Raw genomic sequence first — 15,078 nt, forward strand, 5'->3', positions numbered from 1 at the left:
TGAAATTCACTTTTGTAATTACATTTATACAGTCACATGAACACACAGGACTTGTAACTGATTCATTAAAACCCTAAAAAAGATTTCATTTGAAAAAAATAAATAACCACTACCACCTAGTATTTACAGATTACTGTAAGGTCAACATCTTTGGAGAAAACTAATCAGCTAATAGCCATCCCTACTCCCTACGTAGATGAGTTTTTCTTCCATACAGAGAGAAAGATTTGAGTAATTTTCCTAGCCCTTGGAGGCAATCAGGGACAAAATTAAAATCTGTTTGCCATGCCTTATATCAAGCAGTAGAGTAGGCTGATTGATTCGTTCTCCCTGGTCTCACAATCTAAAAAACAAACAAACAAAAAGAACCCCCCCCAAACAAAAAAACAACAGTAATAATAAAAATAATAGTAACTACCATATTCCAAGTACTGCCTATTTGCCAGACCTGCACTGGATGTTTACATGTGCTATCTTATTTAGTTTAACCTACACAATGACTATTTGAAGAAATATATAATTGTTTATACTATGTAAATAATGAAGCCATAGTTATTTGTATATAAAAACACAGCTAGTCAGTGGCAGGCTCAGGCTGTGAATGCAGTTCTTTCCAATTCTCCAGGGCCTGTATGCTTTCTTCTGGATGACACTGCCTCTCTCAGCATAACATCACGTGCAAACTAAGTCAGACTAACACTTTCAAGGTCTTCTAAGAAAACATATTCAAGTAAAGATAATAAAGTCCAGAAACATATAGATTAAACATAAAGTGGTTAGGACAGAAGGTGAGATGGCAGTGGTAACAAGAGTAAATATAAATTGGAGAACAAGAGACTACTTTGAAATGTAAGTAAAGGATACATTTTCAAATGGTGAAACTGCCAAGACACTCAGTTTTTCTATGAAAAAGAATTAAGTTCCGAGAAAAAAAGATGATACAGTACTCTTGATGTTTGGTTCTGAATGCTCAACTGACCAAAAATATACTATAGAAAAATGAGTTGTGTTGGTATAAAGAAAAAAAAAGAGGGGGGACACAGCACCAGAATTAGGTTTAAAGAGACTAATCCTTTTGTCTGGTATTAGGAAACTTCATCTTTAAGCTTTGTCAAATATTATTTTCAAATATTCCCAAAATATAAATGGAAAATGGAGAGCAAATTTGTGAAAAGTTGGAGGGAAAGAGAGCAAATTGAACTCCTTATTTCTTGATGTTGCATTTAGGAAACATTCCTAATTCTGATATGTTAGCCTCTTTATTGAGTATCTTTACCTTTTCGCTATATCTTAAAATAATGATGGTAAAAACTGTCTAGAATAATGTCATCACCAAATATACCAGCTTATATGTTATTCCCAACTGGTATTCCCACCTATTTATAAAGAGGTGACTCTTAAACCACATTAATCTGTGTTTACATCAAGCTGGACCCAAAGCTAAGAATTTTTTTTGCCAGTGATTTCCTTTAAAACTACCTCCACCTATGTGTGCACATGTCCATGTATGTGTGTATAAAAAGCTTTATTCCAAACCTGAAGTTTGCAGCAGATATTGGATTAGATGACGTTTCCTCAGTGAAATACAGAACACAAAAAATGTCAGGAGAGGCTAGTTTTAGAAGCTAGAGGCAGAGTGAATTAAAATCCCTGAACAGGGACTCAGAAATCTCTTAAGACAACAACTACCAACAGCTAATGTCTTTAGAGAACACCTTCCCCCACAAACTGTGCTAGGATACAAGAGGGGAAATGCTATAACCAAAAAAAAAGGGGGGACTTATTGAAGCTGAAATACTCCTTCTGCCACTGAGTCACCTTGGAAATAACAAATGAAGTAGATGGAGGGAAAAAAAACCCCATATCTGTGTGTATCCTACGTGAACAGATATATAGCAAGGCATAGAGAGATGTGTGTTTGTATATACATATTCATAAACACAGAGTTTCCTAGAGGACTTCTGAACTCTCAAGAGCCTGTGCAAGTAATGTCTATGATCTAGGAAAAACTCATATTCTTGAAAATGAACTGAAAAGAGAGACTTGCTTTTTATCCACCAACAATGTGCTGTCTTCAAAGCCAAGGTCCTATATTGACTTTGAGGTTATCAGGAAAAGTATTATCTGTTTCTGTTGCTTTAGAGAGTACCATGGGAGAAACAAACCAGGGAGATTCAGGTGGGAAATGAGAATCAGAGTAAGTTTTACATTAAAAAACAATATTGCAATAGAAGGAGCATTAGACACTACAGAGTAGTAAAAGAAACTGAAACCAAACTTAGCTATGTGATATTTCATACACAGTATGAGCAAAGATTCAATTTTGAGGTTTTAGGTAAATGCACAATTAATTACATGCTACAATTTGGGTCTTTCATAAAGATAGCCTTTGATGTATACTTAAAATAAAAATGTTGCTTCTCCATAAACACTGTTCTAAACAATTATCACAAGGATCCATATTAAACTTCCAATGTTTTATTTTGGTGGTGACTACAGTTATCCACAGAGGGTACCTCCACCATGTCTATGGCTTGAAGCTACAAATGTCATGGCCAGCACCCTCAAGCCATTTGGGCATTTATTCAGTCTTTAGTAAGTGACTTCTGTAAAAAGAGTTCTGGACTAGGAGTCTGTGTGTGTGAGAGAGAGGATGTGTGTGTAGAAAGAAAGAAAGTTAATAGGAAGGAAATAGAAGCACAGTTCCCACAGAGGCACCCCAACATTATGACTAAAATGAATTCATCACTGGATTAAAAACCACTGAAGAAATAAGTAGCCATTATCATAACAATAAATAAATAAACAGATGAAGACTGGGATAATCCCTGATAAAGTTACAGGGATTGCTACAGTTAGAAAAATCATCATTTGCAGCCATCATAGTAAAGACTGATACAGGCAAAAATTATCAGTGGGTACTAAATCTGGAAGGGCCAGCTTGATCAGGCAGGAGTAGGATATTTTCATGGTCTTAAGATGTCTTCCCACAGATTACCTATTATTTGCAAGAAAAAAATAATAACTATACCATTGAGAAATTAGCAACACTTCATCTAAATGATAAAATTAGCAACACGGATAATGTGCAGATGTACATTGTGTGTCTAGGGATGTGACACTCTAGGAAGGACATATCATTTATGTAGTAGTCCACCCCAGGTTGCATAACCCGAATCTAATCATCAGGAAACAAGAGGCAAACTCAAAATGAAGAAGATTATTATTTTTAAAGCCCTGCCTTCTTCAAAGCTGTAAACATCTTAAAAGACAAAGAAAGGCTGAGGAACTGTTCCCAACTAAAAATACATGATTGGATAAACTGAAAAAGTCAGAACACAGTTGGACATCTCATTCTTAGCAAATACAGACTGAAATATTTACTTTCCAGTGGTTCAGAAAAAGTGTGTGTGTGTGTATGTGTATGTGTGTGTGTGTGTGTGTGTGTGTGTGTGAGACAGAGGACAGAGAGAGAGAGAGAGAGAGTAGGGCGAAGGGGATGCAGGTATTCCTTATACTATTCTTGTAACTGGTCTCAATGTTTGAAATTATTTCCAAATAAAAGTAAAAACTGAGTGAATTTAGTACCCCACTTTTCCCCCTCCCCAACACACACACACATACATACAAAGTGTTGATTATTTTTTATACTCTATAACTTGTTTGGTTGCAAGTCCACATCTGCCCAGAAACCTAAACCAGATACTTGGAAATTTTATTTCACTTGTCCTTTAGCACTATCAGCAAATCTATCATCCGCGACTTTAGCATACTTCTGTAGACAACGACAATATCATCAAAATATCAGTGTTCCCTAAATCAACTCATAAATATGTAATCCATTTAAAATACCAACAGATTTTTTAACTAGACATGCTGATTCTAGAGTTCACATGGAAAAATAAGCAAATAATAATCATAAAATATTGAAAAAGAAGAGCAAGCAGGAGAAACCAGCCCTACTAGGTATTAAAATTTAATATAAAGCCCTAAAATAAAACACAGTCGTGTTGTTACATGAACTTACAGACAGATCAATGCAACAGGATAGAAATGCAGAAATTGAGCCAATGCATAGTGGCATGGAAAAATATAGAATAAAAAAATGAGTGGGCTTCCCTGGTGGCGCAGTGGTTGAGAATCTGCCTGCTAATGCAGGGGACATGGGTTCGAGCCCTGATCTGGGAAGATCCCACATGCCACGGAGCAGCTGGGCCCGTGAGCCACAACTACTGAGCCTGCGCGTCTGGAGCCTGTGCCCCGCAACGGGAAGGGCCGCGATAGTGAGAGGCCCACGCACCGCGATGAAGAGCGGTCCCCGCACCGCGATGAAGAGTGGCCCCCGCTTGCCGCAACTAGAGAAAGCCCTCGCACGAACCGAAGACCCAACACAGCCAAAAATAAATAAATAAATAAATAAATAAATAAATAAATAAATAAATAAAGTAGCTATAAAATTTAAAAAAAAAAACAATAAAATATGCCAATGAATTAAAAAAAAAAAAAATGAGCAATGGTTAAATGTGAAATGTGAGGTAGGAACTAGGTACAGGAGTGGAAGGGAGAATTTTCACTCTGTTTATAGTTGTTCATTATTGAGCCATGTGAATCCTTTCACAGAATTAAATTAAGTGTAAAAAATCAAACAAAAACAAAACATTCACTTTGTTAAAGTTACTGAATTTGTAATTGTGCCAGAATGAGACAGTAGCCAACTCTTTCCATGTGTTTAGGCACAGGACTCTGTTCTGAATTCAAACCAGATTGTACAAGAGGAAACTAGTGGCTGCACATTCAGGGTCGTATTGCAAAGAACATCAGCTGACAGTTGGTTTCAGTATATTCAATACAAGAGCCAATGAAAAGAATCTAACTTTGATTTTACCTTCCCTAAGGCCAAACAAAGGAAGGGGCTTTTAATTGTGTGATATGGAATATAAATTCTCTAACAGCATCCTATTAAAATTACAATAAGTCTAATGCTTAGGAATCCTTGAATGTCCATAACCTTGTAAGACATCTGTGAGACATTTACAGGTAGAAAAGGCCTGGCAGCTAACAGACTACCTGCTTAAATTGATTGTAATATATATCACATGTCATATATATGCAAAAAGTTTACTTCTTTCTCTGATAGTTACTTCTTTATAGAAGATGCTTCAAGTGAAGAGGCTAGACAAACCATATAACGGAGAGCCTAAGGGATGCGAGTTGAAAATATTAGAAACCTTAATTATATGATTATATGACTAACTTTAGGTTATCTAGGATTAACCAGAGCCTAATCAACTGCAAAGGTGTCAATCACCCCACCATCACAACATGGGTGATTCACATTCTGCCTTTCACGTAAGAGCATGGAGATTCAATTTTTAGATAACTTACCTTCAAGCTTAATATTGCCTTTCCAGTAAGTGCAGTATCTAGACAATAGTAGAGAGGGTCACTTGTTCAATCATCTCATTCCATAAAATCTGGAGATCATATATGAAATGCATTGGTGTTGCTGAATGGGAAAGGACTCAAGGCTGGGTCTGTCCTATGACCAATAGTTATTATTAGTGATCCATTCTCTTGATAGTCAGTGAAGCAGAAAAACCTTCCTCAGAAATCAAGTGCAATTTTTAACTCCTACTGCTTTAAATTGTGACATATACTTTTATATTTTTATATAAAGAAAATAATGTTTTCCCAAAATATGAGTTCTTATGAAATCAAAAGCATTGCTAATACGAATCATCAAAGGCAACCTTCTCAGTTCTCACCCAACTGGTCATCGTCCAACATTATAAAATTTAAATAGAGTATATTAACAGATGTTACGTATCGTCAAAAAATCCCCAAAGATAATATCTGCCACATCAGAAAACTGTATACATTTTTAATATTTTCATCAAGCTATGACTCAGCTGGCCTTTTGAATAACACTTTCTGAAATTCATTTTGCGGAGTTTTTTCTCCCCTCTTCCTGAATTTTTTCATAGTGATAAAATTGTTCAAATTCTTCCTCTTGATTTTGTTTTCCATTTACCATGTTTCCTTCTAAGGCATAGTTGATGCTTAAGATGCTTCTTTATTTAGTCATTGTCATATGCAGAATTCTAGAATGTCCCCCAATGAGTCGAGCCTTTATATAATCTCCTCCCCTTGAAAGCTGGCAGAACCTATGACTTTCTTCTAGTCAACAGAGTACGGCAAAGGACTCCCTTCATTAGGTTATGCTATATGGCAAAGGTGTTATGCTACTTATATAAGACTGTTTTAGCTGACGGGAATGAGGTATTCTCCTGCTGGCTTTGAAGAAATAAACTGCCATGTTGTGAGGGTGCCTGTAAGCAAGGTGACAAGGAACTGCAGGGTCCTCTAGGAGGTGACTGTGGCCTCCAGCAGATGGTGAGCAGGAAAGTGGGGAACCGCAGTCCTATAATTGCAAGCAACAGATTTCTGCCTATAACCACGTGAGTTCGTAAAATGATTCTAGTACCAATTCCAATGTGTGGTGGGGATTTCCCACAACACCAAGCAATTCTCTGACACCAGCTAGGTGTCCTATACTTCAACTCAACTGTGACACTATTTATCTGGAGATAACATCAGACTCCACAGGTTAAGGGCTCAGTCCCACAAGACTGCCCCCACTTCCGATGCTAACTGCAAGCCCAGGTTGTCACCTGTGCTTCTGACTCACTGGCTATAAATCAGAGGGTCCCATAACCTTCTCCTTAGGTTCAATTAATTTGCTAGAGTGGTTCACAGAACTCAGAGAAACATTTACTTACTAGATTACCACTTTATTATAAAAGAATATAACTTAGGAACAGCCAGATAGAAGAGATGAATAGGGCAAGGTGCGGGGAAAGGGCACGGAACTCCATGCCTTCTCTGAGAGCACCACTCTCTCCAAATATTCATGTGTTTACCAACCCAGAAGCTCTCTGAACCCAGTCCCGTTGGGTTTCTATGGAGGCTTCATTACATAGGCATGACTGAGTAAGCCATTGGCCACTGTGATTGAACTCAATCTCCAGGCCCTCTCTCCTTCCGGGAGGTCAGTGGCGGGGACTGAATGTTTGAACCCTCTAATAACAGGGTTGGTTCTCCTGGCAACCAGCTCCCATTCTTAGCTGCTTTCCAAAAGTCACCAACATAACAAAAGACACTTTTTGGCTCCCATCATTTAGAAAGTTCCAAGGGTTTTAGAAGCTCTGTGCTAGGAACAGTGAGTGGAGAGCAAACACATATTTTTTTTAAATTATAAATCACAATATCACAGCTTGTTGCCTCCAGAAATGAACACAATCTGGTCAAGACCTAGAGCGCAGCCTCGTGAGATCCTGAGATCTCTGATCCTTTGACTAAGATCAGAGATCTTCTGATTCAGTTAGGGCCATATCAAGATTCCTGAATCATGAAAACTGTGAGATAATAAATACATGTTATTTTTAAGGCACTTAATTTGTGGTAATTTGTTAAGCAGTATATAAAATTAATAAACAGAAACCTCAATTAAATAGACCTGGGAGACCAGAAGGGGAAACTCTCATACCTTTTGATGATAGCAGAGCCCAACAGGAAGAGGAAAGACTCTTCTTTCCTGGCAAGGACTCAGACAATGAAAAGCCACAGTCTCTTTGTTTCCTGTAGCCCTTCCAGCTTCCTTTTCTTCTCTATAAAAGCAGTCTCCTTCCCTTGCCGTGCCAGGACTTGCACGTGGCTCAACATGGTTGCAGACTCTCAACTGCAGTTCTCTGTTGATCTGGAATAAACCCATCTTTGCCAGAGAAATAACTGGCAGTCTGTTTGTTTCAGGTCAACAAGTAATAGAAAACTAACACAGTCATTGAATTCTCACGTCTAAGAAACTTTCATTCTTCCAATCAATGAAGTCTCACTTCTAAGAACCTCTTCTTAAATAACAGGAAGATGGGTAGAAAATTCCCTAAGATTCTAAATGGTCAACACCTATGACAATCCCCAAATCAATTTACTCAGACATAGCAATGAGGCAGGATTTTTTAGTGGGGCTTATGGATTACCTTTATTTTATAGTCACATTTCATATATCATGTAGTGAAAACTAGAGCTTCGGGAGCATGTGAAACAGAGAAGATGGTTAATGCAGGATTTGTCAAAATGGGCTCCTGGACTATCTGCATCTATGTCACTTGGGTGTTTTTAAAAATGTAAAGTCCCAGGCTCCTTCTCAGACCTACTGGATGTGAAATTCTGGGGCTCAGACATCTACATTTTTAACAAGTTCCCCAGAGAATTGTTTCTTCATAAAAATTTTAGAACAAATAGTTAGCACTGGTTTACAACCCTGGATGTCCATTAGATATAACTAGAGAGCTTTTAAAAAATACCAATCCCTAAGCCCCTCTCAGTTAATGGAGATTCTCTTGTATTGGGAGCAGACATAGGCAAATGTAAAATCTCCTATGTGCTTCTTTGAGGAGCCATGGTTGAGAATCACTGCTTCAACAGGAGTATTGGAGCCTGTTGATCATGATGAAGCTAGGCAATGGTTACATAAATATCAGGTATGTTGAGTTCTCTTTCATCTAAGAGTTTGTGCTAAAGAGAAAAAGGAAGACTAAAACTTCAAGACATAAACGATGTAGAGGAAGTAACCTCAGGAAAACAGAACAAAGAAGACAAGCTAGAATTACTGTTAGATTCCTTTGACTCTAACCTTATTGCTCCTCTTCCAGCCATCTTTTCTGTCTTCTCAAGTCTCCCTTCTATACCCCATTTATACACCATACTAACTTTTATTCTCTTTATATACAATAGTTCTTCCTCTTAAGTTGTTCATGTTATTGTTGTCCATTTCCTGTTACAAGGGCATCTAATTTATTAAAGGTTTTACTTCATGCACTGTTTGTCCAAGGTGCTTTTTTTGGGGGGGGGGAGGGGTAGGGGGCAACCTGGGTGATCTAACCAAGGTAATCTGTGAGGAATGAGCTATAGAGTGATATAAGAGTGAAAAATAAGATGTATTTCAACTGTGGGAAGTCAAAAACTTAAACATCCATGTATATGCAATTTATGTTCATTTGCTGGTATACCTTTGATGTTGCCTTATTATCCTTGTAGCTGCTTGAGATCAGGTTCCCAAATCTTGGATAAGATCCTAAGTCTTCAATAAGATCCACGTGAATGTAGACTTTTACATGCTTTTCGATGATGATTTTCTTTTAAATCAAACTCTACCTGATTTATCTTATCTTTCTTTTTCCTAAAGCTTTTACTTGTAAACAATAGGATTCATTTTTTTTCTTCTTTTTTTTTTCATTTTTGACTTTTTTCCTCAATCTGCAACAGTTCATTGCATTAGACCAAGAAGAAAACGGGATTCGGCTAAGTGGTTCAGTATGTACTCTACACATCTGCATGGATTTTCTTCAACTTCCCAATCATTTTATTCAATCTTGCTGTTGCTAAAGTCTCAATCATGCATGCCACTCTTTTCTAATAATGTGATCCTAATCTTTGCTTAAAGGCAATTCACCTAAGCAAACTCCTTACTCTGATGGAGACATGGCTTTGAAAGATAGGAAATTTTCTTTAGCTTTTTATTCTAGTCTAGTCTCCTGTACTTGGACTAATGTGTTTGCTTCTTAGCAATGTTCTAATTCCACAATTGACATGACTACTTGTTGGAGGTCAGACACCATCCCTGACCTGGTCTGGATCCAACTTTCTTTGCATCTTCCTGGAAATGAATTCATGGCCATTACTATTGGGGGGGGAGGTGATAATTTAACCAAGGTCTAAGATTTGTGAATTATAAGTATCAATCACTCAAATTCTCCATGGATAAACATGGACTAGCCCATGAGAAATACATACTCTACCTTTTTTCTTATGTTTAATGGCAGTCTTGCCATAGTTCCAATTACCACTGCTTCTTATTTACAGTACCTTATCAGTTTATATTGGGTGAAAATTAACATCAGTTCATGCAGAACTATTCTGTTTCTTTTCCCCAAAACTTAATTTGTAGCCCTAGTTTGTCTGTATGTAATGCTTTGATGTCTTTTATGTATAAGCCTTAAAATGTGCATGCTTCATTTTCACTCTTTTGCTGAAAACCATCCATGAAAACTTGATACGATGGTGGTGAAACAAAAACTCTATGCCTTACTTCAGCTACATTCCATTAGATGATTTAACATCATTTTTTCAGGGTTTTTTGCACATTGGAACTAGTGTCCTGAAGAGGCAAATCTTTTGATGTTAGTTAATATTTACCTTTCTTGCATCTTGTGAAATAGATTTGAGGGCCCTCCCGTACTCTGATGGAGGTAGAACCTGCATCTCAGTTCCAAATGAATACAAATTTTAACATGAGTGAGCCATATATCTATTATATCAAAAAGGGCATTTTCATTTGAAATATCCCCTTAAAGGGATAAATCTCTGCCCTGTCCCCAATAACAGGGATACAAATTGTTATATAAGTGCGTTCGGGTAGCTTGGTGCCATTGTATGACTAGGGGAACGGATGAACAAGGGTCTATACCCCCAATAAGCACAATTATACACACCTGACCTACATGTGCCAGGCCTGAACAGTATCACCAGGGGTTTAATGGAATTAGCTACAAAAAGAAATGATACATCCTATGCCTAGTCAGAGGCAAAAATGGTATTCTTAGTGACCTGTGCTTGTCTGTCCTGAAAGTTGTGCTGCCTGGGTTTGGGTTATCATGAGTGTTTAAGGCACCTTCTCCTTAATTCAGGCACAATAAAGGATCAAGCCCAGTATATGTAAAATGGGCAAATGATCCTGTGTTTCATTTTGTCACTAATGAAATTTTGCGTGTGGAATTTAGAACACTAGGATTTATTGGGGGTAATTCTAAAATCAAGGTGACAATCATGTATCTGAGAAAGTATAGAAGATTATCCTGGTAACAGGATGATTGCCTAGATAATATTTTGAGGCTTTTCTTGACAGTGATTAAATGATATTTGAACCTCCTTTAGGGAGCATATATAGCACATTCCTCATCCATAAAAGAAGTCCATATACCACTAACCACTGTGCACTTACAGCAAATAAGTCCTAGTCAAAGAGGAAGTAAGAGGAAATGAAGCATATAGAAATGGAAACATATTTTGGAGCATTTATTTTGATTCCATGGAAAAATAGGTAATAAGTAGATCGCTTGCTACTACAATATTATAGTTGATGCTGGATGCTTTTAATCTCACACATAGAATACAAACATACACACCTCTGGTTTTACCTTTTCATGAGTTATTTATTCTCTCATTCTCCTGAAACAAGGTGAGAACAGTTAAAGAACCTGTTCTCTCCTGTGTGACGTTTATCATCTACAGAACCAACTACATTCGGCAGAATGAATTGGTATCTCATCTTTAAAAATGCATTGTGACTTATAAAACAAGATCAGTGAAATGTGGTTTACTGCCACTCCTGAAAGTCATAAAATGCTATTTCAATATGGTCTAAATAGTAAAGCAGTTTAGGGCTCCCCTGGTGGCGCAGTGGTTGAGAGTCTGCCTGCCAATGCAGGTGACACTCGTTCGAGCCCTGGTCTGGGAAGATCCCACATGCCGCAGAGCAACTGGGTCCGTAAGCCACAACTGCTGAGCCTGCGCGTCTGGAGCTTGTGCTCCGCGACAAGAGAGGCCGCGACAGTGAGAGGCCCGCGCACCGCGATGAAGAGTGGTCCCCGCTCGCCGCAGCTAGAGAAAGCCCTCGCACAGAAACGAAGACCCAACACAGCAAAAATAAATAAATAAATATAGATTAAAAAAAAAATAGTAAAGCATTTTATAATAATTTAAACCCCTTTTTCTCATTTTAAGAACAAAAAATAATTTAGCAAGGCATCAGAGAAAAGTATAAAAATCTGAAGGTCAGAGTTCAAATTTATATTGCTGTCTTTATTCACAGAAAGACATCTTCATCTTTATAGTTATTGTACACTCTAATTTTTCATATCCATAGGCAATGAAACTCCACAGAAAATAGAATGCTGATAAAAACAAACACCTCAACATTTACTGTAATGATGTTATTTGGAGGCAAGTAAAAACCAAAAGCAGAAAGAGAAGTCAGAAATTTGAACCATACCTATGGGATATGACTAAATAACTATTCATGACATACTGGATTGGCCTTTTCAATGTCCTTAACAAATGAAGGTACATCAACTGATTCTATCAATTCTGAAGGAATTTAGTAAATGAGAGGGTTGAAGATACCAGAGTCATAGGACAGAGTCCAACTTATCTTGGATTATATAACCCATTTCCACTAAAAAAACAAAACCAAAAATAAACCCTCCTTTTTCTTTCACCGTTTTTTTCTATTAGCTCTTATAATTCAGATATGATGCCATTACTGCTTGTTAAATTATAGAGCTGAGGAGACTAATGCAGTATGACCAGTCCATTTTGGAAGATGCATATACATTTGCCATTTGATTTCTAGTTGAAGTCTCTGTTTGGGGGATCCTGGTTCTGTTCTAAAGATAGCTGCCGCATCCATGATTGCTGGACACTAAGCCAATCAGTCTGCTGTTGCTTCCTTGATGTCTACAAATAGCCCTAATAGTTCGAAATTATAGTCAAGAAGTTTGGGGGTACTCTTGTTGCAACTGCCCTACTTAAACTCACAGTACCAAAGCTGCTTTGGGATCTTTCCTGCGATATATTTTGCCTAATGGAACTGTGTCATGATAAACAAATGATGCTCTTATTACTTTGTAGATTGTAGACATACCTCTATTGTTATACGAGGCTGGAAGAATGACCTTCCACCTCTTCCTATCAATGGTTAATAGGCACTGTAAGATTCTACAGGAAAAATTAGTACCACTCTTTTCATAGCAATTGAAACACACGTCTCAAGAAGGGATCACCCATCTAGAGACTGTCATACAGAGTGAAGTAAGTCAGAAAGAGAAAAACAAATATCGTATATTAATGCATATATGTGGAACCTAGAAAAATGGTACAGATGAACCGGTTGGCAGGGTAGAAATTGAGACACAGATGTAGAGAACAAACATATGGACACCAAGAGGGGAAAGCCGCGGTGGGGTGGGTGGGGATGGTGGTGGGATGAATTGGGTGACTGGGATTGACATGTATACACTGATGTGTATAAAATTGATGACTAATAAGAACCTGCTGTATAAATAAATAAATAAAATAAAATGAAAAAATTTTTTTAAAAAATGAAAGAAAAAGAAGGGATCACCCATACCAGATGCTCTGTGGTTTTGAGGCAAGTTTACATTGTCCTCTGGACCAAGGCAGAAAAAGAAGTGGAAAGTAGAAAGTTTTTATGTGGTTTTCCCCTACACACTTTCCAACATGCTTCCCCCCACCCTTCATTCCCTCTGCTGGACAACCACACTGCATCCATTTATTGCTCTCTATCCCTCACCAACATCCCTACATGTTGTGCTGTAACAAAAACTGAGAACCAACTCATCCCAGGAATTTTCATAATTCCTGTTCCCCTCAAAACATAGAGAGCTCCACATTCTCTTAGTAGGGGCCTTGCTTCTTAAAAAGTTGAGATTATCTAATTGGGCCTATCCTAATCACTGGTGCTCTTAAAAGCTGAGAACTTTCTCCAGCTGATAGCAGGAGAGCAAGAGAAAAGCAAGTGGAATTTGAACCAGGAGAAGGACTTGGCCATTATTGGTTTCAAGATGGAAGGGGTTATAGGGAAGGAATGCAGAAGCCTTCAGGAACTAAGAGAGGATCCCAAATGACAACTGGAAAGAGAATGGGGACCTCAGTCCTACAACTGCAAGGAAATGAATGTGACCAACAACCTGAAAAAGCCTGGAAGTAGACTTTACCCCAGAACCTCCAGATAAGAATTCAACCCAGCAGACACTTGGATTTCAGTCTTGTGAGACCCTCAACAGAGAATCATTTGAGCTTTGCTGGACTTCTGACCTACAGAACTAGGAGCTAATAAATTTGTGCTGCTTTAAGCTAAAATATTTGTGATACTTTTTTGTGTAGCACTACAAAACTAACACGATGAGTGAATAAGATAAACTCATCCTCACTAATATGCTACCTGGTTAATGTGTGTTCTCTTCTCAGAAACAGAATGTCTAAATACACTTAAAATTCATACATTGCAAAGACATATTAATCAAACTCAAAAGCAAAGTGTCAGAAATGGCATTATGAATATAATAAAAGTAAAATTTAGAGCAAAATGCATTAAAGGAAACAAGGAGGGTCATTTTCTAGTGATATGAGCTCCAATCAATAATGAAGATATGACATTATTAAAATGTATAGCAGATCCCTAAAGAATGAGCCTAAGCATATGAATTAAAAACTTTAGATGTGGATTGCACTTCAAATCACACCACATAGGCATCTATCTCTTCTACCTTTGAATAAGGTCAGTCTTGCCTAGATGCAAAATGGGGGAGACAGCTCATGATTAGAAAATGAATCAGCACTGAAAAGAGAATGACTGCCTGTAAATCAACATGCCCAAGATTGTGGTAACAGACATGCCATCGTTAATTTACAATGCATTTCAAATCATTTGCACAGCTCACCTAAAATAGCAGAGGCTACCCAGAATCCCATGAAAGAATCTTTCTTCACACCTGGAGACTGCAGAGTACCAAGTACTATTGATTTCATTGGCAGAAATTTTCATAGCTCTTTACAGGTGATATGCAGCTTTGCCTAACTCCAAGAATTTCCAAATCAGCAAAAATGAAAGCAAAATGTAACAGCCATGCAAAGAGAAATTGGACTGAAACTTGATGAGATAGATTGTTTCGGGTAGTAGAAAGAATATTCTAGTTCTTGTATCTGTGTAACCTTAATCAAGCTACATCACTTCCCTAGATCCCAGTTTACCCATCAGTGAAATGAGAAGGTTGAAATAGATAATATAGAAGTGTTCTCTTCAGTCTGATACTCTTTTATTTCATGTCCCTGTAGAAGGACAGTGGACCTTCGAATCCACTGCACATCAAATGTGCCAGAAACTTTTTTCCCTCACAGATAATCATTTTCAAAGAGCGGTAGAGAATGCATCTGAGAAAT

Source organism: Balaenoptera ricei, chromosome X (genome assembly GCF_028023285.1).
Source record: "Balaenoptera ricei isolate mBalRic1 chromosome X, mBalRic1.hap2, whole genome shotgun sequence".
NCBI lineage: Eukaryota > Metazoa > Chordata > Mammalia > Artiodactyla > Balaenopteridae > Balaenoptera > Balaenoptera ricei.